The following is a 22,607-nucleotide window of genomic DNA, read 5'->3' on the forward strand; positions in this document are numbered from 1 at the left end:
GAGGTGGTGGGGCGGGACGTGAGCGCAGGCCTGGTCTCCTAAGCTCTCCTCCACCCAGGCAGGTCCATCATCCGTGAACTGAGCTGGCAGCCCTCAGCCCAGCAGCTGTGGACCGGGCCTCCCTTCAGCATTTCTGGAGGACTTTTCTCACAGCTGAAGTCTCATCTCAGCGAAGTTCGGCCACTTCCTCTCTAGGGTTAGCTTCAGCTCGGCCTCAGCCTTACCCTTTTCGTTTGAAACCACAGATCTCCTGTTGGCTGTCCGCTCCCAGGCACATGAGAGCAAGTATACAGCCAGGGCAGGAATGTGGTCCTGGCAATCCAGATGCTCCCACTGAGGACGTCCAGGCTGGCCTGGGCCTGGGCCTGGGGGCACCGGAGGACCGTGGCTGTGGTCCCCTCCAGGGCGTGCTTCTGATTCTCTGCTCGGCCAGTTTGCCCCACTCTTGGTCATTGCTCATCCTCTGTCAGGGGCTAGGCCCTGCTTTGCTCAGTTCCTTCCTTCCCATTGCCCACTCTGCTCTTACCGTCGCACAGCCGTCCTCTGCACAGTCTGCAGGGCATTCTGCAGGCCAGCCATGCTGGGTGCCATCGCCTCCCGCCCCCAGGCATCCCATGCTGCTGGACGTCTCATCGCGCACGTCAGAACTCGGTGCCTCCCCACACGCACTTCTCTGTCAAGCCTTCCCATTTCTGCCCGCTCTAAATGGCACACTCCACGTCCATCAAGACCACAGCCACCACATGGCACGACGCTGCCAACCCTATAGTAGTCTACGGAAATGACACCACCACCTCCACCCACTGCACATACTTTCGGTATCAGGGCAGGAGTGGAGAGCCATGGTATATTTGGACGTGAGGTGGGTAGGATTCCCAGGTTCCCTCAGTTCCTTCAATTCTCCAATATGTAGGAAGCCTTCCAGGTTCTGGGCAGGGAACTCAGACTCTGCTTCAGGATCTGGGCAGGTGAGGGTTGCCGTCTTAGGCAGCATAGCCTCCGCTCTCTAGTCTTAAGCTGAAATGGCCAGAGCTTAAGATGAGTGGGAGAATTGCCACTGGCCTTCCAAGTCCCCAGGAGCACCACAGGCAGGTGGGTCCTCCTTTTCATGACTGCACAGGGGTCCTCTGAGCTAGTCTGGGGTTTGGAGACACCTCTACTAGGCTTCCAGATAACACTCGGCCTTTCCAATCGGCTAGCTTTCTGGGGTTTCGTTTTCTTTATCTGAAAAACAAAGGAACTGGGTTAGGTTCTCCCTACTGCTCTTTCAAGTGTTGACGTCCTGTGAGCTGGGGATGAAGTCTCTTAAGCATAGTTTTTATTCTTTTTTCTTTTCTGATTATAAAATGATGTATTCTCATGGTGGAGTATGTGGGAAACTGCAAAACAGAAGCCAGTCAAAAACTTGGGCCTCAGAGAAACCTAACAATAATATATTGGTGTTAAGTACTCTTTTTCTTGTAGTATGCATTTATGTGTTTATGCGCTAGCTTGTTTTACATGTTTATTGCGTAGTTTTTAATAAATATAAACCAAAATATACTAGCATATATAATTAAATATTATAAAAATATTTTAATGGCATCATAAAATCCCATCATTTTTCTTTATGCTGTTGGACATTGAGACTGTTTTAAGCTTTTGGCAATATAGATAATACTATATGAATATCTTATCCATAAACCTATGTGTATACTTAAATCATTTCCTTCTTCAATTTCACTTAAAAATAGAATTACTAAATTAAAGAACTAGAATTATTTTTAGGCTTTTGCTGTATAGTACCCAAATTCCTTTCAGAAGACTTGTATTAGTTGATACTTCTTCCAGAAATGAGTATGTGTGGGGCACCTGGGTGGCTCAGTCGTTAAGCGTCTGCCTTCCTCGGCTCAGGTCAGGATCCCAGGATCCTGGGATCGAGCCCTGCATTGGGGTCCCTGCTCAGTGGGAAGCCTCCTTCTCCCTCTCCCACTCCCCCTGCTTGTGTTCCCTCTCTCACTGCCTCTCTCTCTGTCAAATAAATAAATAAAATATTTTTTAAAAATTAAATAAATAAATAAAAAGAAATGAGTATGTGTGAATGTGAATTTCACTGGAGTATTAGGTTTGATCTTTTAAAATAATTTTGTCCACTTGAGAAATGGTTTCTCACTTACTTTACCTTGCATTTCTTTTCTTAGGCTAATATTTGTCACATAATAATAATTGGCCATGTAATTTCTTTTTAAATGAACTATGTATTTATGAGCTTCATGCATTTTTTTTGAATACCCATCTCTTCTTTCTCTTACTGATTTTTGAGAGCCCTTATTGATTTTTGGGAAGCCTGTCATACAAGGTATTCTAGTCCTCACTTTTCATATATGTGGCCTATATTTTCTACCTTTATTGCTTCCTTTACTTGGTTTATGGTGAGTTTTAACACACATATTTTAATATTTATGGAGAAAAACTGATCAGTCTTTTCTTCGAAGTTTCCTTCTTTGTATTTATGCTTAGAAAACCTATCTCCACCTAGAGATAAGGTAGTCTCCCATAATTCCTTATAATTCATTTCTACCTTTCACTCTATAGCCAATTTAAATTTAATTTGTATATAATATAAAATGGGAATCTATTTTTCTCTTATAATAAATACCTCTAGGTTTAAACAATATTAATCAAGCCTTCTTTTTAAAAGTGATTTGATATGATATTTTGACACCACATATTAAAGACCTGTATATAGAAAGTTCAGTTTCTAGGTTTTCTATTACCTCTGTCCATCTTCTTATCCCATAACACTGTCCTGTGCCTTACTTATTATAGTTTTATAATCAATTTTAATTACCTGGAAGTTCACATTATTCATAATTTGTTCTTTCAAAAGATCTTCAGCTGTTCTCACTTTGATAATTTTATTTATTTATTTATTTATTTATTTATTTATTATTTATTTATCTTTTAAAGATGCAGTTTATTTATTTCAGAGAGAGAGAGCCAGGGTGAGGAGCAGAGGGAGAGGAACGAGCAGACTCTGACCTAACTGTAGAGTCTGATGCAGGGCTCAGTCCCAGGACCTGAACTGAAACCGAGAGTCAGACACTCAACTGACTGAGCCACCCAGGTGTCCCTGCTTTGATCTTTTAGATGAATTTTAATATCAGTTTGTTAAATTTCCTCCCCCAAACTACCATTGATTTTTTTTTGAAATTACATGAAGTTCATATGCCAAGGTGAGGTTAATTTATATCATTTGGGTATTGAGTCTTTCCACCCAGGAGTGTAGTGTGTGCTGCCACTGCGGAAAGTCTGTCTTTATGCCCTTAAGTCTCTGTTTTTCTTATAGTTCCCGCCTGTTTTCTCTTGTCTGTTTCTATGTTTAAAAAAAATTTTTTTTGCTATGTATTTTAAAATATTTTGCAATGTGATCATATTTTTTATTACACTTTCTCACTGGTTATTATTTCATACTAATTACTTAGCATTAAATAATCAATCAATAGTATTGATTTAGCGTTTGGCGTTGGCAGACCAATCAAGTATATCTAGTGTTTCTTTCTGAGTGGTGCTGGGAAGCAGGAAATACACTTTTATTCTTGCTCCTCAACCGCATCCACTCAGCATGCAACACTATTCATTCCTACACGCACTGAGTACACCCGTTCGCTCCGTGCTGTGCTTGGCAGCGGGGCTCAGAAACTTTCACCTCGCACTTACCTTTCAGAGTTTGTCCTTCACAGTCCTCTGCCCCCCTTCTGCCACAGTGAGAGGTTGGGTGTGTGTATTAATAACACTTTCTGGCAGTCTCATGATGCTTATTTGGAGGCTTCCCAGAATTGGCAGCATGGGTTTCCATTTTAATTAGCTTCTCAGGAGGTGTTTGCACAATTCCTAAGACAAACAAGCCTGCTTTGGAAGCGGGAAGCCCAATGCCTAGCGAGCCTCGTCTCCTGAGTAAAGCTCCCCGGAGCAATGTTTCTGGGAAGGGTGATTGAAATTGTGACCGGGGAAATGGTGGATTTGGCTCAGCTCCTCCTTACGATGGATCAGAGGTGTGGGCTCTTCTGGAACAGAGTGACGTGCTAAGCCATACTGGAGACCTACAAGGAAAAAAAATCCATAATACTGATCCCATTTGTATTTGAAATTTCATATTTTTAAAGCGTTCACTTTCTACATTAATTTTGACTTTTCGAAATATTTGGTTACAGTATTTACTTTTAATATTTATTTCGTATTATTAATTTGTTATTTTTTTATATTACTGGGGATTTTTTGGCACTCCCTTAAACTTTGCACCGGAGTTGAATGCCTCACTTCCTCACCCTAGTCCTGACCCTGCTGGAGATGCCTCTGTCGTGAATCGAATTGCGGTCCCGGAAAGATATGCCCACCTTCTCGCACTCAGAATCGGTGGGTGTGCCCTTACTTGGAAGAAGAGTCTTTATAGACATCATTAAGGAGCTCGGAGAGAGGGTCTATCTGGGTGGGCCCTAAATCCACTGACAGATATCCTTAGACAGAAGAGGAGGTGGCATGGATGCACAGAGGAGACAGGCTCGTGAGGACAGCAGTAGAGATGAAGTCAGGCAACCACAGGCCAAGTAATGACCAGAAGCTGGAAGAAGCAGGCAAGATCCTTCCTTAGAGCCTTTGGAGGGAGCACAGCCCTGCCAACCACTTGATTTGAGCATTCTGGCATCCAGACTGTGAAAGAATAAGTTTCTGTTGTTATAAGCCACCAAGTCCATGATACCTTGTTCTGGCAGCCCTTGGAATCCCTACAGCTCCAGAGGCACATGTGTTGGTGGCAGGTTTGTAAGCCAGACTGAGGGGAAACCTCCAGCCTCGGGTCCCAGCTGGAGAAGCTGCAGGTGTTCCGAAGTGTGGAGAGAGAAATACAGGCACAAAATAAAAAGTTAAAGACAGTTTCTGGTGGGTTAAATATATGTGTGTGTGTGTGTGTGTGTGTGTGTGTGTAAATTGTTGTTGATTTATCGAATATTTGAGTACTCTCTATTTGCCAGCCCCTTGTGTTAGGCAGTGTGGGGCTCGCACACACATGGGCCCATGCTTGCCAAGCACAGACGTGATGATTTAAATCAAATATTAAGAGACAGAACTAAATTGTGAAGCAACTGCAGAATTCTAATCAGCTTTTCCCAGCATTCTTGCCATATTTCTCCCATCTCTCAAAGAAACCTAGCAAAAGCTCTCTGTGATTTCATAATACCCTCTGTTTTCTGCCAGCATGGCACTTTCTCCACTGGGTGGTAATGACACATTCTTCTTCTTCTTTTTAAAGATTTATTTATTTATTTATTTATTTATTTATTTATTTATTTATTTTAGAGAGGGAGAGCATGGGGCGGGGTAATGGGAGAGAGGGGCAGAGGGAAAGGGAGAGGAAGTCTGAAGCAGACTCTGGGCTGGGTGCAGAGCCTGACACGGGGCTCAGTCTCACGACCCTCAGATCACGACCTGAGCTGAAACCAAGAATGGAATGCTTAACCGACTGTGCCACCAAGTGCCCTGGTCATTACATTCTTACCTGCCTCCTCCCCCCATTAACTGTGGGCTCCGTAAAGTCAAAGATGGTCTTTACAGATCTCTATTTCTCCAGGACTTTCTCTCTTACTCTCTCTCGGTCTCTCTCTCTCTCCCTCTCCTCTCCCTCCCTCCCCCTTCTTCCCTCTCTATATAGATATATAATCTATATAATATATATATATAGCTGTTTTTTAGATTTTTTGAGGAAAATAATCAAGGTACCCATTCTTGGATATGCCCAGTGAGGCCACAAAAATTTTAACTTGGAAGATTTTAACAAGCAGAAATTCTCAGAAAACAACAATGAAACCAAGTAAACAAATGGGAGGGCAGTGTGTACAGTGGCTAAGCTTTCAGACTCTCAATGTTCTATTGTTAAAAGGACTGAGCTCCTGGGTTTGTGTCCTGTCTGTATTCCGTATTAACTTGTCCCTTTGCTCTTTCTTCTATACAATCAGTCTCATAGAAGACCTGCCTCAATGGGCTATGGCAAGGCTTAGATGGGTTATTAGGTGGGTTATTATATATAAAGCTTCAATACATTTTAGTTATTATTATTATTCATTGAATATAAAACTTTGAGAAATGTAGTATCCTCATGTTTTCTCCAAAATGCATTGGTAACAAAGTGTACTTCTGGAAAAAGGCATTGAAATGATATAAAAAGTTGTTAGCTTTAAGCTAGACAAATGTTAAAGGTTTGCTACCCAAAATGATGACATTGATTTTATATGAATTGATCTGAAGATTTTTTTATACATACATATAACAAAAAGCCGTATAACAGACTTCCGTTTCTTCACTTTCAATATTTATACTATAGTTGTCATTCATTTTACTTTTACATATCTTATAAGCTCCATGCTACAATATTTTCAGTTTGCTTAAAGAGTATGTTATCTTTTAAAACGATTTTTTTCATAAGAAAGAATTATGTATTTAACGTTATAGTTTCCATTTCCCGTGTTCCTCATTTCTTGCTATAGACCCAAGTTTCCATCTGGTTTCCTTTCTCTTTTGCTGGAGGGCCTCCTTTAACATTTCTTGTACTGGGAGTCTATTGGACTGTCACGTTTTGTATGTCTGAAAAAGCTTTGGTTTCTCCTTCATTTTTGAAAAGTATTTTCACTTGCTACAGAAATCTTGGTTAAGTTTTTTCTTTTAGTACTTTAATGATGCTGTTCCATTGTCCTTCTTGCTTCCATTATTTCTGACAATAAATCTGTTGCCATGTTTAATCTTGGTTCTTCTGTGCATAACATGATCCCTTGTCCTGCCCGTCACTCCCTTGGTTGCGTTTAAGATTTTTTTTTTTTTTTAATCACTGTCTTTAAGCCACTTGATTGTGATGTGCTGTGATACAGTTTTCCTCAAGTTTCTTGTTCTTGGGCTTCACTGAGTTTCTTAAATTTTAGAAGGTTTTTTTTGTGGGTTTATAGTTTTCATCAAATTTGGAAATTTTCCAGCATTTATTTTTTTTAAAAGATTTTAATAAACCCCTCCCCTCCCTCGGGGACTCTCATTACACATTATTATCTCCCTTGAGTTTGTCTCAAAAGACAATGATGACTGGTTCATTTCTTCTTCTTTTTTATTCTTCTCTCTTTGTGTTTCATTTTGAATACTTCCCATCGCTATACCTTTAAGTTCACTAATCTTTTATTTTACAATAGCTAATCTGTTATTAATCCTACTCGTATTTTTATATCTTTCTTATTTTTCCTTCCAGTTCTAACATTTGGAATATAACTCCAAAAGTATTCCTACCACCTAATTCTAACATTTCTGTCAGGTCAGAGTCAATTTTACTTGACTGATTTTTCTCCTAATTATGGGTGATGTTCTCTTACTTATTTCCACACCTGATAAGTTAGATGCCATACATTTTGAATTTTACCTTGTTTGGTGCCGAATAATTTGTGTTCCTAGAAACATACCCAAGCTTTATTCTGTGCTGCAGTTAAGTTACTTGGAAACAGTTTGACCCTTTTGGTCTTGCTTTTCAGATTTATTAGATGAGACACAGCAGTGCTCAGTCTGGGCTAATTATTCCCTAGCTGAGGCATTGCTTCCTGAGTACTCTAGTACCGCATGAATCGTAAGGTTTTCTAGTCTGGATGGTAGCTACAGGCACTCTTTCTAGCTCTCTGTGAGCACAAGACAACTGTCATCTCATCTGTTCTAGTACTTACTACCTTTGCCTTGGGTCATTTTCTCATAGATATGTGCTGATCAATACTCTGCCATACTTGAGGGGGGCTTTCTGCAGACCTCTGGAGTTTTCTCTTTGTGCTGCTCCCTCCTTTCTGGGGCTCCTCCCTGAGAACTCTAGTTACCTTGTTCTCCTCTGACTCTCAGCTCTTTCTCTTCAACTCAGGGAGTCAGCTGGGCTTTGCTTGGGTTGCTGCTCTCTATGCCATAGCTTGGAAATTCTCTCAGGGAAGTTTGTTGGGCTCACCTCACTTGTTTCCTGTTTCTCAGAGATCACTTTCCTTTGTTGACTCATGTCTAGTATCTTAAAAACCATTGTATCCTATTTAGTCAGGTTTTATTATTTTTTTTTCTTTTGGTTGTTTTAGGCAGAATGGTAAACCCAGTTCCTATTTTTTCATATTAACTGGAAGTCTGAGGCTGCGTTTTCAATTTTCATATGCCCCAGCCCCTGCTAAAATCTGATTCAGAATCTGTATTTTGGAAAAGCAAGATGTTCTGATGAACACTCCTAGTTATAAACCAGAGGACTAGATCTTTGTTATTCAAAGCGTAGTCCAGGTATTAGCAGCACCTACACGATCTGGGACCTTGCTAAGATCGCAGAGTCAGATCTCATTCAAGACCGACTAATTCAGAAGCTACATTTAATAAGATCCCCAGTTGATTTGTATGTACATTAAAGTTTGAGAAGTGCCAGACTGACTAATTTCAAAGTTGCCTTCTCACTCTAAAGTTCTAAGAGAACAAGGTACGTTGTGGAAAAGTTGTAGTATGTTAAAGGTATAAGTTTATAGGGTAGGTTTGTCATATTAACTGCAAGAAATCTAACAAAGGGAAAAATGAAAGTCTTAACAAAGGGCAAAAAAGAACAAACAAATACTCGACTTACATTTATTTTTGCAATTACTTGATTAATTTCTCTCTATATGGTTTATATATTTCTCTTTCACTAATCTATACTAAGAGCCTAGACAGTGCTTGGCATATGTCCTGCAATTCTTAGTTTTTGATTGACTGACTGACCAATAGACCGAAAGGTTAGATGCACGGTCCAAGTGGGTATTTATATGCCTCTGAAGACAATTTAGACACAGAGAGCTCAAAAGGGGAAGAACAATTTGACTCAGATGAGATGGCTCAGACTACCTAAGAAACATTAGAATTCATGAGAATTTAGAAAAGCAGGGTCTCAGAAAATTCAGTCAATAATTCATAAAAATTCTTTATAATTGAGGAAGTGACTAAAGGAACTGCAATTCCACATAATTACAACCAAAGAGGAAGAGCATGTTGAGGAAATAACAGGTGATTTTGGAGAAAGTGATTATGCCAACTCCAAATTTACAATAGCTGAGGAAACAAGTCCTGGGGAAGCAGCTTTACATATAAAAAGAGCCTGGCTGTTCGGATTGCACAGATCTCAGTTTGAGTCTCTGCTTTTAGACTGTGCAGTGGAATGACTTGAGGCACTTTCCTAGTCTTCTTTGGACCTCTATCTTTAAAACAAAGGTGGAGATGATTAGGATGGTGGTTATGGGCAGTAGTGCTGCTGTTGGAGCCGGTGGCACAGAATTTGCATCTCAAGGAGTCTTTGTGATAATCAAATGCAACGATGACCAGAAAGGATGCCACAACATTTATAAAGTATTATACAAATGACCATGACTCCTGGATCCTAGATCCTAGTTACCCATGTAACTGCACAAGGATGTGCTCTGAAAAGCTCAGGTAGTAAAATAATAGGTATAAAAATGGTAGGAAGAGGAACAACTTCCCAGAGTGAATACAAAAGATTGGGATCATTAAAAAAAAGAGGCAGGAAGGCCACTTGATGAATGTGAGTATGCGTTTAGTAAGCAAACAATAAAAATACGCTAGGTGAAAAACTGCTGAGGACAATAGAGGGAGTATTCAAAGCTCTGACGGAAATCAAGTCAAACAACACACACACACACGCACACGCACACGCACATGCACACACATGAGAAAAACAAACAAACCAACCCATCAGGGAAGGACAGGAAAGTCTTATAGCCAATAGTGTAGAACCAATAGTGTAGAAGCAACAGCCCACAGGAAACCCTACCCGTCATTCTCACTTCTTATCATCTCTTCTTTCCTATCTTCCCATCTTTCTCTCTTTTCAGGGAGAATAAAGTTCAAGATGAAGAGAAGGAGAACAAATGGCCTTCAAGCTATAAAGGGGAGAGAAACAGTCAAATAGAACTCCCAACATAGAGCCTCCGATCTCATCTTGAATTTCCCCCTTGACATGAGCCCAACAAGTAAAAGTTTTAAACAAACTCTAGTATCTAAGGATTCACCACATCTTTAATCAGATCAGTTCATCTTTGCACAACAAGAACAGTTAGAAAATCTAGTTTGTGTAAATGCTGAGTCCAAACAAATCTTCCCATACCTTCCATTGTCCTGGGTCTCACCCTTAGTGTAATTAAGAGTAAACTAATTTTCTTTTTATGTAAAACTGACTTTATTACATACTCAGAGATTGCTACCATTTCCGCTCTCCAAGGAGAGCTGTCACTTCTTCAGGCTTAGCACTCTTATTTTCCTATAACAGTTGGATAGTTGAATTTCTTTAGAATCCTCTGGAAGTGTTTTCACTTGATTTTAACCAAATGTTCTTCCTGGTTAAAAGAAACAGTGAGTGAGAAAGGACCAATGTTCTTTTGCTAAAAAGAAAATAAGATATCAGAAGGAATTCTTTGAGCTTCCCTCCACCAAATCCACTTAAACCCGTTCCCCTCTTTTTCTGGTATACTAGAGAAAGTAACCTTTCTTCTAAGAAGAATTCTCGGGGCGCCTGGGTGGCACAGTGGTTAAGCGTCTGCCTTCAGCTCAGGGCGTGATCCCGGCGGGGTTATGGGATCTAGCCCCACATCAGGCTCCTCCTCTATGAGCCTGCTTCTTCCTCTCCCACTCCCCCTGCTTGTGTTCCCTCTCTCGCTGGCTGTCTCTATCTCTGTCGAATAAATAAATAAAATCTTTAAAAAAAAAAAGATATATTTAAAAAAAAAAAGAAGAATTCTCTACCAGTCCTTTCCACCACACCATTTCCACCTTCCCAGGCAGACATTATCAGTAATCCCTCAGTCTTTCTTCCCTCAGTCTCTCACACCTTTCCCTTCATAACTGAGCTTCTTGTCTGTTCTTACTGCCTCCATTTTTCACCTCCCCTTACTCTTTATTCACTGAAAACTGGCTATTGGGCCATCATTTTACTGGAAATGATCTGAGTTCACCAGTAATATCCATATTTCTAACTAAAGTATTTTTCCTTTTTTATTTTACTTCAACTCTCAGCAGGATTCAATTTTATGGAACACTTCTTTCTTAAAATATTTTCTTCCTTTAGTCTTCTTAGACACCAGATTCTCTTGGTACACTCCTAGTTCCTTTATTTGTCTTTCTTAATCTCCTTTATAGGCCTAATCTTTTTATATTCTCCCATTAAATAACAGATATCCTCAAGGGTTAGTCCTACCCCCAACCCTCTTTTCTTACTATATAGTTAGACATCCCATGGCGTTAAGTACCACGTGTATGATCTGTGGATACCTCCCAGCCCAGGCTTCTTTGCATTCCAGACTATCATATTCAGTTGTCTCTTTCACATCTGCTTGGAAGTCACAAAGATGTCTAAAAATCAACGTACCCCAAACTGGAATCATGTTCCCTCCCCCTTCCCCAAGTAGTGTTCCCTGGTATTCCCTTTTTTCAGAAACTGACTTCATCACTTTCCACTTGTGTGAGCCAAAAACTTGGAATTTATTCTTTTGTCTTTTTTCCTTTTTTCTTCTCTAAATCATCCATCACCAAGATCTGTAAATGTAACACCTAACTAATTTCACATCCGTGCATTTCTCTCCATCTCCACAGCCCCACCTTAGTTCCTATCATTTTGGCTGGACTATTGCAATCACCTGCTAACTTGTCTTCCACAATTTTTATCATCCTCTCAGGATCTGCCCTCCACACCATAATTAGAATGATCTCTCTGATATTCAAGTCTGATCTTAACTTCCCTGCTTAAAATGTTTGGGGGATTCTCATTGTGTAAGTAAGAGCAAGATTCTTAAAATTTCTTGTGAGATATAGCCTGTGCCTGCTTCACCAGGCTCATGTCCTATTATTCCACAACCTGCAGTCAAGCCGGCCCTCTCTCAGCCCCTCCGAGGCACTCTGCTCCTTCCTGCTACAGCACTGTGGCAAACATCGTTTTTATAGTCGTAAAATGCTTCCTTCTCTCTTTCCTTATAAATCGTCTAAGGTGATTTCTGCTAATTATTCTCATATAACTGTATTTCCAAACTTTGTAGAAGTTCTATCAGTCCTGAATAACACATTCACTTTTTAAAAGTTTAGTTAATATCTGTCTCTAACCAACTTTATTCAATGATAGTAGAGCTTTCCTCTGTTTGCATATTTCTGTAGCCCCATCTCGTAGAGTACCTGGCCCACAGTATGCACTCAATAAATACTTGTGGAAAACATGAATGTATGGGTGGGCCTCAACGATACCCTTTCATAGGCCTATGTATTCTTTTCATGTGTTCTTCCTTCCTCCTGGAATATAGCCCTTCCTCCCCTTCTTCTCCTGATCCTTTTGGTCTGTTGACTGCTCTTACATCCCTGAAGACTCAACCTTGAATACTTAACCTAGTCTTTCTAAGAGAAGTGAGTCTCTTATTCCCTTCCAAAAAAAGAGTGAGGTGCTCTGGCCTTTGCGTTCTCTACACGTATCTCTACTTTAACACTTCTGACAGTGCTTGAATACTTTATGTGCATATCTGTTTTCCTATATCCTCCAGTACATAAGGAGCAAGAACTTTGTCTTAAACTGTCTGCAAAATATTAGGACTCAATATATGTTTATTGAATTAAACAATGGTAGGTGCTAAAGAACCATTACTCGAAATAGTAGATAGGATCCCCTTTCCTCCTTCACTGCTCTATTGACATCCTTTCTGAAATCGTATATTTGGTGGAAAAGGGCAGTTTTCTTCAGCTAGAAGGACATAAGCCCTTAGCCAAGAGTACACAAGTACCATGCTCTTCTGCTAGACTTGCCAAATAAAGCAAAGAGGTGTCAGGAGAGCATCTCTGTTCTTTAACTGGTTTCATGTTTCTAGGCACATTATTTGCCAGTCTATTGAAAGGACTTGTCAATGTGTTTTTGACTCATAATTGCTGATCTTTGAGAAATCAGAGAGAACACAAAATATGTCATAAATCTGAGTGTGTGTGATAGACAAATATTATCCCATTCATTAGAAAGAAAGAATCTAGTACAGATTGTCAGGCATGACATCAATTGTCTGAGAAATTCTAAAACAGATTATTAAGATATGGTTTGTAGGTCATTTGGCAGAGGAATTCCCTAAGATCAAGTCATGCTATAAAGGATTCTCCTCCCAGTTAGGGTTAGTAGATTGTACCAAGGAGGCAAGTGCTTTAGACATGGTATGTCTCAATTTCACAAAACCTTTTGATCACGTTTTTCCTGATATGCTGGTGCACATAGGTGACTTTATAGTTGGTGCACACAAGTGAATTTATAGTAGACTCACTGTCATTGCGCATGGAACACTGCCTAATGGACGAATGCTGATCTGGAAGGCTGCTGGTAACTTAATACATTTCCATTCCTTGTCTTGTCTTGGTTAACATTTTATTAACAATGTAAATGAAAATATAGAATACATGATAACCAAAGATTTAGCTAACAGATCCTGGGGGGTGGGTCAAAGCTAATGGATTATTGGAATCATAATTTTAAATTATTTTTAGGCTAAAAACAATGTATGTTTTAGAATTAAAATGAAAAATATAAAGATTTTTCCCATACATATATTATCTCAATTATTATATATAGTAGGGCATTGATATTACTAGTCTTTTATTGCAGGCAGGAAGGTGCTAGACTCTTTGCATAAATTATGTCACTTCGTCTTTCTAAATAATCTTTTGATATGGGTATCATTCGTCCATTTTACAGAAAAGAAAACAAAAATCAAACAAGTTAAGTGCTTTCTCTAAAGGTCTCAAAACTAGTGCTGTAGCTGGTATTTACACACAGGTCCGTCTGACACCCCGACTGAAAATGCTTTTCCCTATACTCCACTGGTTTTTCAGATGAAATGTATCAGTAAAGTGTAAATGCTACACTTGGTTGAAGAAACCCAACACTGTGAGCACAGAAAGGAGGAGATGTGGTTTCACTGTGGTTCATGTGAAAAGGTGTGAAGGGTTTGTTTGCCTGTAAGCACCTTATGAATCATCAGGGTGAGTCACTAGTCGACTTCTCCCCAAATGAATACAATCTTGGGCTATGGAACAGTGCTCAGAACAAAGAAGGGCAAGAGTCATCCTGTGCTCTACCATGACTGAAATATGGTGCTTGCTTCTGGGACACTCATCCTAAGAAAGTACTGTTAATGTGAGCAAGTCCAGGATAATTTGACCAGAATGATAAATCTAAGTCAGATGAAATATGGTTGAAGGAACTACACCGTAGCAAGCATGCTACTTCTAGCTATATATAGTTAACATCGGCTAATGTATCCTGTGGTCCAGACACTAATCTAAAAGTTTTCGGCCATAATTCATTTAATCCTCACAATAATTATTTTTGACATAGCTTTTGTTATGATCACTTCTGTTTTACAGATAAAGAAGCTGAGACTCAGAGTGGTTATAGCACGCTTCCCAGGGTCACAGAGTCACAAACTCTGAAAGTTTGGCTCCTGTCTTCAATTGGAAGAAGAAATTAGAAGAGGAATTATATACATTACTTGGCTACAGAAGAAAAAAAAAATAAACCAGAGAGAATGTTCTAGAAGAGCACAACTGAATTCCATCTCAAAAACAATATTGCTTTACAATATCTCAAAGGAATTTTGCTGAGTTTTCTATTAGTAGAAGCTTTCAGTCAGGCGTATTTTTGAGGGATTTGCTGCATTGGAGCAGCGTAAGCTAATATGATCTACGTGTTTCTTTGTGTTTCCTTGAGCTCATCAGTGTCAGCATGGCCCCATATTGGTGGAGTGGAATGTGAGCATTTATCCCCCTGGAACCTTGAGGTATGTTTAGAAAAATCTAGATTAACTGGAGCTTAGTTATAGAACCCTAAGTCGATCGAAAGATATTGCTGCATTATGCTTTTCAAAGACAGAGGTGATTTTTTAAAAAGGATTTTAATATTCATTTATCCTTCCGTCCATAAGAACATACATCCAGACAGTTGAGTACCTCCTGTATGTAATGTTATATCTGATCCCAACTTTAGTTGTCTATTGCTCATTCCAATTAATTATGAGAAAATTTAGGCTCAGAAAATTTAAGTGATGCCCAAATTCCCACAACTAGGAAGGGGCAGAACAAGGCCCATAACATGAATTGAGCATAACTTGCTTTCCCCAGCGCACTCTATTCCTTCCCCAAGAAAATCAAGTAGATGAGGGGTGCCTGGGTGGCACAGCGGTTAAGCGTCTGCCTTCGGCTCAGGGTGTGATCCCGGCGTTACGGGATCGAGCCCCACATCAGGCTCCTCCGCTACGAGCCTGCTTCTTCCTCTCCCACTCCCCCTGCTTGTGTTCCCTCTCCCGCTGGCTGTCTCTATCTCTGTCGAATAAATAAATAAAATCTTTAAAAAAAAAAAGAAAAGAAAATCAAGTAGATGGATACAGTTCACAAATAATTTCAATAGCAAGGTTATCTTTCTGGTTTCTTCAGTCACTCTCTCAACAAACCTCATTGGACACTCCTTTCACTTGAGGCCAGCATAGTGTCGTTGGTGATGAGGAACACAAAGATTAAAAAAGAAACAAAATGAAAAACATCGTCTTAGCTTGGAGGGGCTCAGTGTTGAGTAGGGAGATGGATCTGGAAATAGATCATTGCAATCCAGTGAGAGAAGCTAAGAGTCAACTTGCCTGGAATGGACATTCTTCTCCTGTTCCTATTAACTTCCTATAAACTGGGCTCTTTCTGTAATCAACATCCAGGTTTATTCAATAAATGTTTGAGCATCAATTCTGTGCCAGGTATGGTGCTAGGCATTCTGGAAACAGAGAACAAAGCACCAGACCTGGTCTCTGCCCTCCCAGAGGTTACAGTTGCTTGGTTTCAGGCACTCCTGCTGGGCTCTTCTTGAGATTTCCATGTAGGACGCTAGAGAGCGTGGAGACACATCTTACTTGAAAGCTAGGTTAGAAGTCTATGAAAAAGACAAAAATAGAATGCAAACAAAATTAGTATTGAACATAGATATACTGGACATGACATACTGTATCTCAAAGCATCCAGAACGGCCACTTTTGTTCTTTCCCCCTGTATTGTAACACACCACTTTTTTTTTAAAAGATTTTATTTATTCATTTGACATAGAGAGACAGCCAGCAAGAGAGGGAACACAAGCAGGGGGAGTGGGAGAGGAAGAAGCAGGCTCCCAGTGGAAGAGCCTGATGTGGGGCTCGATCCCAGAACTCCAGGATCACGCCCTGAGCCGAAGGCAGACGCTCAACGACTGAGCCACCCAGGCGCCCCATAACAAACCACTTTTTATTTGTTTTTACTTGTGCATCTCCACTCAACACTCACACTAGAGCCTGCCCTCAGGACACTGAGCTACAGAGAGATGTGAGAGCTGCTTAGGGTAAAGCAGGAGATGCAAAGAGCATTCTCAAGCAACAAAAGGGCCTGCTAGAATTGTTCTATCAAAGACATGGAGAGCAGTTCATGCCCTTGAAGTGATGGCGTGAAATTCGAGGGGAAGGCAAAAAGAACAGGAGATAAGATCATAACCTGAGAGCCCAAGTCCTCACCACTGAGCAGAGCTGGAGGGCAATGCTCAAGGCATCAGTGCAGATCTGACAAAGGGCACGGGCAGGGTTGGACCATGAGGTAGGGAAGGCTTGAGAGCCGTAAGGAAACCCTTGAGCTCTGCCTTCTCCTCACCTACCTCAGAAAGTTTGTGAGAGAGACCTCCCATTTTTATTGGGGGAAGAGAGAATAAGATGGAGAAAGGTTCTTATATCTGAATTTCTCTTGGGAGAGCAACGATTATAATTGCACAAAGAACATATCAAGAAGCTCTGTAGTTTTGAAGGCAGATTTCCCCAAATCATACCCCATGAACAATAGATGAATGCTAAATATGGTGCAAAAGCCACGAAAAATAATTGGTTTTGCTCCTGAGAGGGCGGTCCAGTGGGTTCAAGGACAGAGTGAAGCGAGAAGAGGGAATGAGGCAGCTGTGCAGTCCAGAGAGCAGCATGTTGTGGAAAGCGACCTCCCCAGCCCCAACGGCTGCTTCTATAAATTTCTATAAAATCACAAAAGGCTTGGTGTGCAGAGATTTCTTGAGGAACCTCCTGAAGAGGCCACATTTTGGGTCAGGGATGATTTGGGGTAAAACAGATTTAGTCCACATGGACAAGTAGATGGGGAACCTACTCACTGATAAGTTTAGGACTTTCATGCCCTCTGCCCTGAGCTTCAGCCTCGTACCTTATTGCCTCCGCAATATGTCCACTTGGATGACCAAAACGCACCTCTGACCCACCAAAATCTGTTCCCCTCCAAATGCTACCCATCAGGGGAAACATTCCTACCATTCAACGGGCTGCCCAGGCCACACTCTTGGGATCTTTCTCATTCCTTTTCCTGTGCTTCCATTTTCAAATCCAACAGCAAGTCCTGTTGGCCCCACCTTGAAAATATATCCCAAATCTTCCAACTCTCAACCGCCTCTACCACTGCTAATCTTGTCAAGTTCCTGTCACTTCGGAGGATGACAGCAGCAGCCTCCTAACTGTTTTCACCAATTCTGTGTTTGCCTCAGTATAGTTTATTCTCCTCACAGAGTAATCTTAAAGAAATGCAGGTCTGCTCATGTCAATCCTGCGCTCAAAACCATCCAATGACTTTGCGAAGTCCTTACAAAAGCCTAACAATTCTCTGTGACCTGGCTGCCAACTTCATTTCCTGCTCCTCTCCCTTAGCTGGCGTTCCTGCTGTTCTTTGAAGTTGACAGACACACTTTGTGTTTGCTGTACCCCGGTCTGCACCATTAGCAAAGGGTAAGGCTGGGATTCCATGGGCTGTGGAGCTCCAGAGCCATTGCTCTTAGACTACTGTCACTTGCCAACCGCATAGCACATATCACACTACCAGATAATGTAGTATTTATCTTCTTGTTTCCTCGGGGTCTTTCTCCCTCACCAAAAAATATAAATTTCATAAGGGCAGGGACTTTGTGTGTTTTGCTCATCACACAGTGCCTGGCACATCATTGGCATTCTAGAAATATTTGTGGAAGGAATGAAGCCTTAGTTGCTATCCATACATAATGGCTGACAGTGAGGCACTTTTTAGGCATTGTTCACTAGTCTTTACAGCAACCTCATCAAAGGGTTGCTATTATGTTCCTCATTTTAGTGAGGAGGGAACCGTGTCTTGAGGAGGTTAACTGTTTGCCCCATGTGACACAACCAGGACGTGGAAGAGCAGGGATTTGTCCTGGGATCTGTTCGCCTTCAGAGCCTAAGCTCTTAACCCCTGGGCTATGTTTTTCCTACTACTCTAAGGTTCTTCTTTCTCTTCTCCATGTGGCACCTAGCTACACCAAGGAAATAATTAATAATTAAATAATTAATAAGTTTGAAGAACTCAGAAAGACCTTAAGAAAACAAAAATGCTTCGGTATAAAGCATTAAACTTTTTATAACTGGGTAGTACCTGTTCAGACATATAGTCTCTTCCTCTATTTTAGAGAGAAGTTTGAGGTGCAGAGAAGCTGAACAGGTGTCTAAGGCCCCCAAAATCCATGATGTGAACAAAAGACACCTGAGTAAGGAATTGGGAACTCTTCTGGTAACTGTGTATTACGGGTTGAATTATAACCTCCCTCCGATTTGTATGTTGAAGTCCTAACCACCAGTACCTCAGAATGTGACTTTATTTGGAAACAGATGTAATTAGTTAATTAGATGTAATTTGTTAAAATGAAGTCATACAGGAGTAGGGTGGGCCCTTAACCCAATATGACTGGTGTCCTTACAAAACGGGGAAATTTGGATGCAGGCATGCAAACACAGAGAACACCACATAAGCATGAAGGCAGAGATTAGGGTGTTGCATCTATACGCCAAGAATGTCAAAGATTGCCCCAAATGATCAGAAGTTAGGGGAGAGGCATGGACAGATTCTCATAGCTCTGGGAAGGAACTGTCCCTGACACCACCATAACCTTGTACTTCTAGCCTCCAGAACTGTGAGGCAGTAAATTTCCACTGTTTAACCCCCCACAACCCACTCACCAACCCCCACTGTGGTTTACAATGCTTGTTTATGGTGGCTCTGTGGCACTAATACACTGTGTGACCTCAGGCAGGTCCCTGGCCATCTCTGAGCCTCAGTTCCTTTATTTATAAAAGTAAAGGGGTAGACCAGATGATCTCTGAGGACCCTTTGGTTCTAAAATTACATGGTTCCCCATTTCAGGACTCAGAGACCAACACCTTTTTATGTATGTATGTATGTATGTATGTATGTATTTATTTATTTATTTGAGAGAGAGAGGGAATCTCAAATAGACTCCCAGCTGGGCACAGAGCCTGATGCAAGGCTCAATCTCATGATCCTGAGATCATGACCTGAGCTGAAATCAAGAGTCAGACACTTAACTGACTGAGCCACCCAGGTGCCCCTTCCAACACCTTCTTTTGGTTTGAAAAGTTTTAGGCACGGGGTTGCGTTTTACTTTAGCATAAAACCACTTGATCCAGTTCAGTTTGACGAATGTGTATTTGTTCCAGATATTGGATTGGACATGGAAGTTCAACAGGGAATAAGATCCAGCTTCAGACTTCAATGAGTTAGTCTTTTAGAAAAGACAGAAACCCTACTTCAACATACAGCAGTAGGTGTTAATAATTAGAATATTTTTCAGAATTTTATGTATATCAACTCATGCAATTCTTGCATAATTTGCTATAATCTAGGTATTATTATAATTCTTTGTTCTACAGATGATAAAGCTGAGGCACAGGAGAGTTAAGTGACTTGCCCAAGGTCACGTAGCTAATTACACAGGTAAAGCACAGGATGTCCTAGGAGCTCAAGTAAGAGTCCTTATCCCAACTTAGGGATCAGGGAAGCTTCCTGTAGGAGGACACCTGATCTGAATCTTGAGGAATGTGGGTGAGAACCAGCTTGCAGAATTCTTCACAAGGGCTACAGGATGCATGAAGTGTGGGTTTATAAAGGGAATTTGTCAGCTTTCCTGCCTCACCTGGGTTTCACAGGTTTTAAAGCTCATGATCATTGATTTGATCAATCACTAAGACGAAGGCTCTGAGAAGTAGCAATGGAAGGGTTGGAAAATGCCTGGAATTATTACCTCCACCTAACAAATTAATAATCCCCATTTTGCTAAAGCCCAGAGAGTAGGTGACTTGTCTAAAGTCATATGGTTAGTAAATGGAGGAGATAGGATGTAAACTCAGGCCACTTAACTCCAGAACCCATGCAAAAAAACCACCCTCCTTCACTTGAACTCCATTAGGCTTTGTTCAGTGGACGGAGAACTTCCATGACTTCCAACTCATGTCAAAATAAGCCTGTGGGAAAAGGTCGAGGGAAGGCCATCCTGTGGAACTCCGACAGCTCCTGACTCTAGGTCAGCCTGAGGCTCCTACACATTTTGTTAAGTACTAAGCTATCACCCTCAGCCTTGGCAAAGATGCCGTCGTAATTTCTGCTTCTGCAGTAGCTCCCTGCCATTAGGAACGCTGATATGCCGTCATAGATAAGAGAACGGTTACTCTTATGGCCGATGTTCTAGAACCGGATGATTAACTTTCTTTTAGATTTATCTTCATTGTGGTTTTCCTGAGAATATAATTATGATTTTGTGGTCTGCAGGGCTGATGGTGAGCAACGCAGCAGACTGCAAGCTCCTGGACTGTAGAGCTCTGTCTTACCCAGCTCCGGTGCCTGGTCTCATCTCTGTACCTGCACCAGCACCTGGCCATGGTGGGTGCACAGTATCTGAAGACAGTCGTAGTGAAAGGAAGTTGCTGTGGCCTGAATGTTTGTGTCCCCTCCCAAATCCAGCTGTTGAAATTCCAACTCCCAAAGATGATGGTATTAGGAAGTGAGGCCTTGGGGGAAGTACTTAAGGCATGACGGTGGGGCCTTCATGAATGGCGTTAGTGCCTTACCATGACAGGGTCCTGAGAGATCTCCAGCCCTTTCCACCAAGTGGGGAGCCTATTTCCACCAGCTATGATCCAGAAAGTGGGCCCTCACCAGAACGTGACTATGCTGGCACTTAGTCTTGGGCTTCCGAGCCTCTGGAATTGTGAGGAATAAACTCCTGTTGTTTGTAAGCTGCCCCGTCTGTGGTACTTTATCACAGCAGCGGAAATGGACTGACAAAACCCTTAGCTCCAGGGACGCCTGGGCGGCTCAGTCTGCTAGGCCTCTTGCCTTTGGCTCAGGTCATGACCCCGGCGCCCTAGGATCGAACCCGCATTGGGATCCTTACTCAGCAGGGAGCCTGCTTCTCCCTCAGCCTGCTGCGCCTCCTGCTTGTGCTCTCTTTGTCTCTGTCTCTCTCTGACAAATAAATAAATAAGATTGTAAAAAAAAAAAAAAAAGCCATAGCTCCAAGCATGGCTCTCTCTTCAGGAGCAGTAGCTCTCCACTCCGACTGCACGTAGAATTACCTGGGGGAGAATTTTAAAAAATCTGGTTCCCAAAGCTCTTGGTGCCCAAGACCAATTCAAACAGAATCTAGGAGGGTGGGTGGGACTCAGCCATTAATAATTTTAAAAAAATATTCTCCAGGTGACTCTCATTTGTAGCAAGGATTAAAAACCCTTTCTCTATAGAAAACATACCTGCACATATTTGTAAATATTTATAGCTGTAGACATTATAAAAGTCACACCTGTGACTATGCTAACCAATTCATTTTGTTACTTAGTCTGTAAGAGCTCAGGGATGGTGGGGGTGGAGTCAGAAATCAGGGATGGTAGCTAAGTGCCGCAAACATTAGCTCTGCATCCGGCAGACAGACTGGTTCTGCAATGTTGGCTCAACTTGTCTTTGTAAAGAAATTCAGTAACTTTAGTTTCTTGAGGGGAATTCTTCTAGAGCAGACCCACTTACTAGTTCACTGTTCCCTATGGTTAAAATATTCTGATTCTTGTTTGTGGCCCTCCTCACCACACACACACACACACACACACACACACACACACTTCTTAGGATAACATTTTTTAAAGCTGATTTTAAAATTTCAACAAAGCATTGAAGTATTCTGCCTATGATATTTCTACAGCTCTTTCCAAAAAGAAAAGCATAAGCATATGATCAATAGGAGACCCCAGGAATCACCGAAAAGACCATGAGAGTCAACCACGGCTCTGTCAATGGCGCTTGAAGATGACTCTTCGGACCTCAGATTCTTCATGTGTCGAATGAATCAGTGGGACCATCTGACTACATAAGCTCGTGTTCTGTGATTCTGTGATTCAGTTTTCTGGAGGACCCAGCCAAGCTGGAGATTCCCTTGGTTTATCTAGTGGATTAAACGTTTCAGATTCTTAAAGCGGTTTGTTTGCTTTTCTTTAGCCGCCTCCCGCACCACTGAGCTGTGCGGGTATTTGCTAAGAGCATGTGAAACGTTCCAAGCTAGGGGACTTTTTGGACACAGATTCTGAAACTTCAGTTGAGAGGTTGGCCAGGCAAAGTGGTTGGTTTTCTTTGTGGGGTAGGGTAGGAGAGAAGAGAAAGAAAGATCTGCTTTTAATAGGTCAGAACTAACCGCA

General features: G+C 41.4%; 1 long non-coding RNA gene across 2 annotated transcripts; it reads left to right on the forward strand.

Annotated features, from left to right (window-relative positions):
- The first annotated feature begins 966 nt into the window (after positions 1 to 966).
- Positions 967 to 22,495, forward strand: LOC103663042. Of its 2 annotated transcripts, XR_568642.2 has the most exons (4): positions 967 to 1,092; positions 14,437 to 14,849; positions 18,542 to 18,619; positions 22,118 to 22,495. It is a non-coding gene; the product is annotated as an uncharacterized LOC103663042 (long non-coding RNA). The 2 variants fall into 2 exon arrangements; XR_568643.2 differs by lacking the exon at positions 18,542 to 18,619.
- Positions 22,496 to 22,607: the final 112 nt, after the last annotated feature.

The sequence above is a fragment of the Ursus maritimus genome, unplaced genomic scaffold, assembly GCF_017311325.1.
Source record: "Ursus maritimus isolate PB19 unplaced genomic scaffold, ASM1731132v1 scaffold_12, whole genome shotgun sequence".
NCBI lineage: Eukaryota > Metazoa > Chordata > Mammalia > Carnivora > Ursidae > Ursus > Ursus maritimus.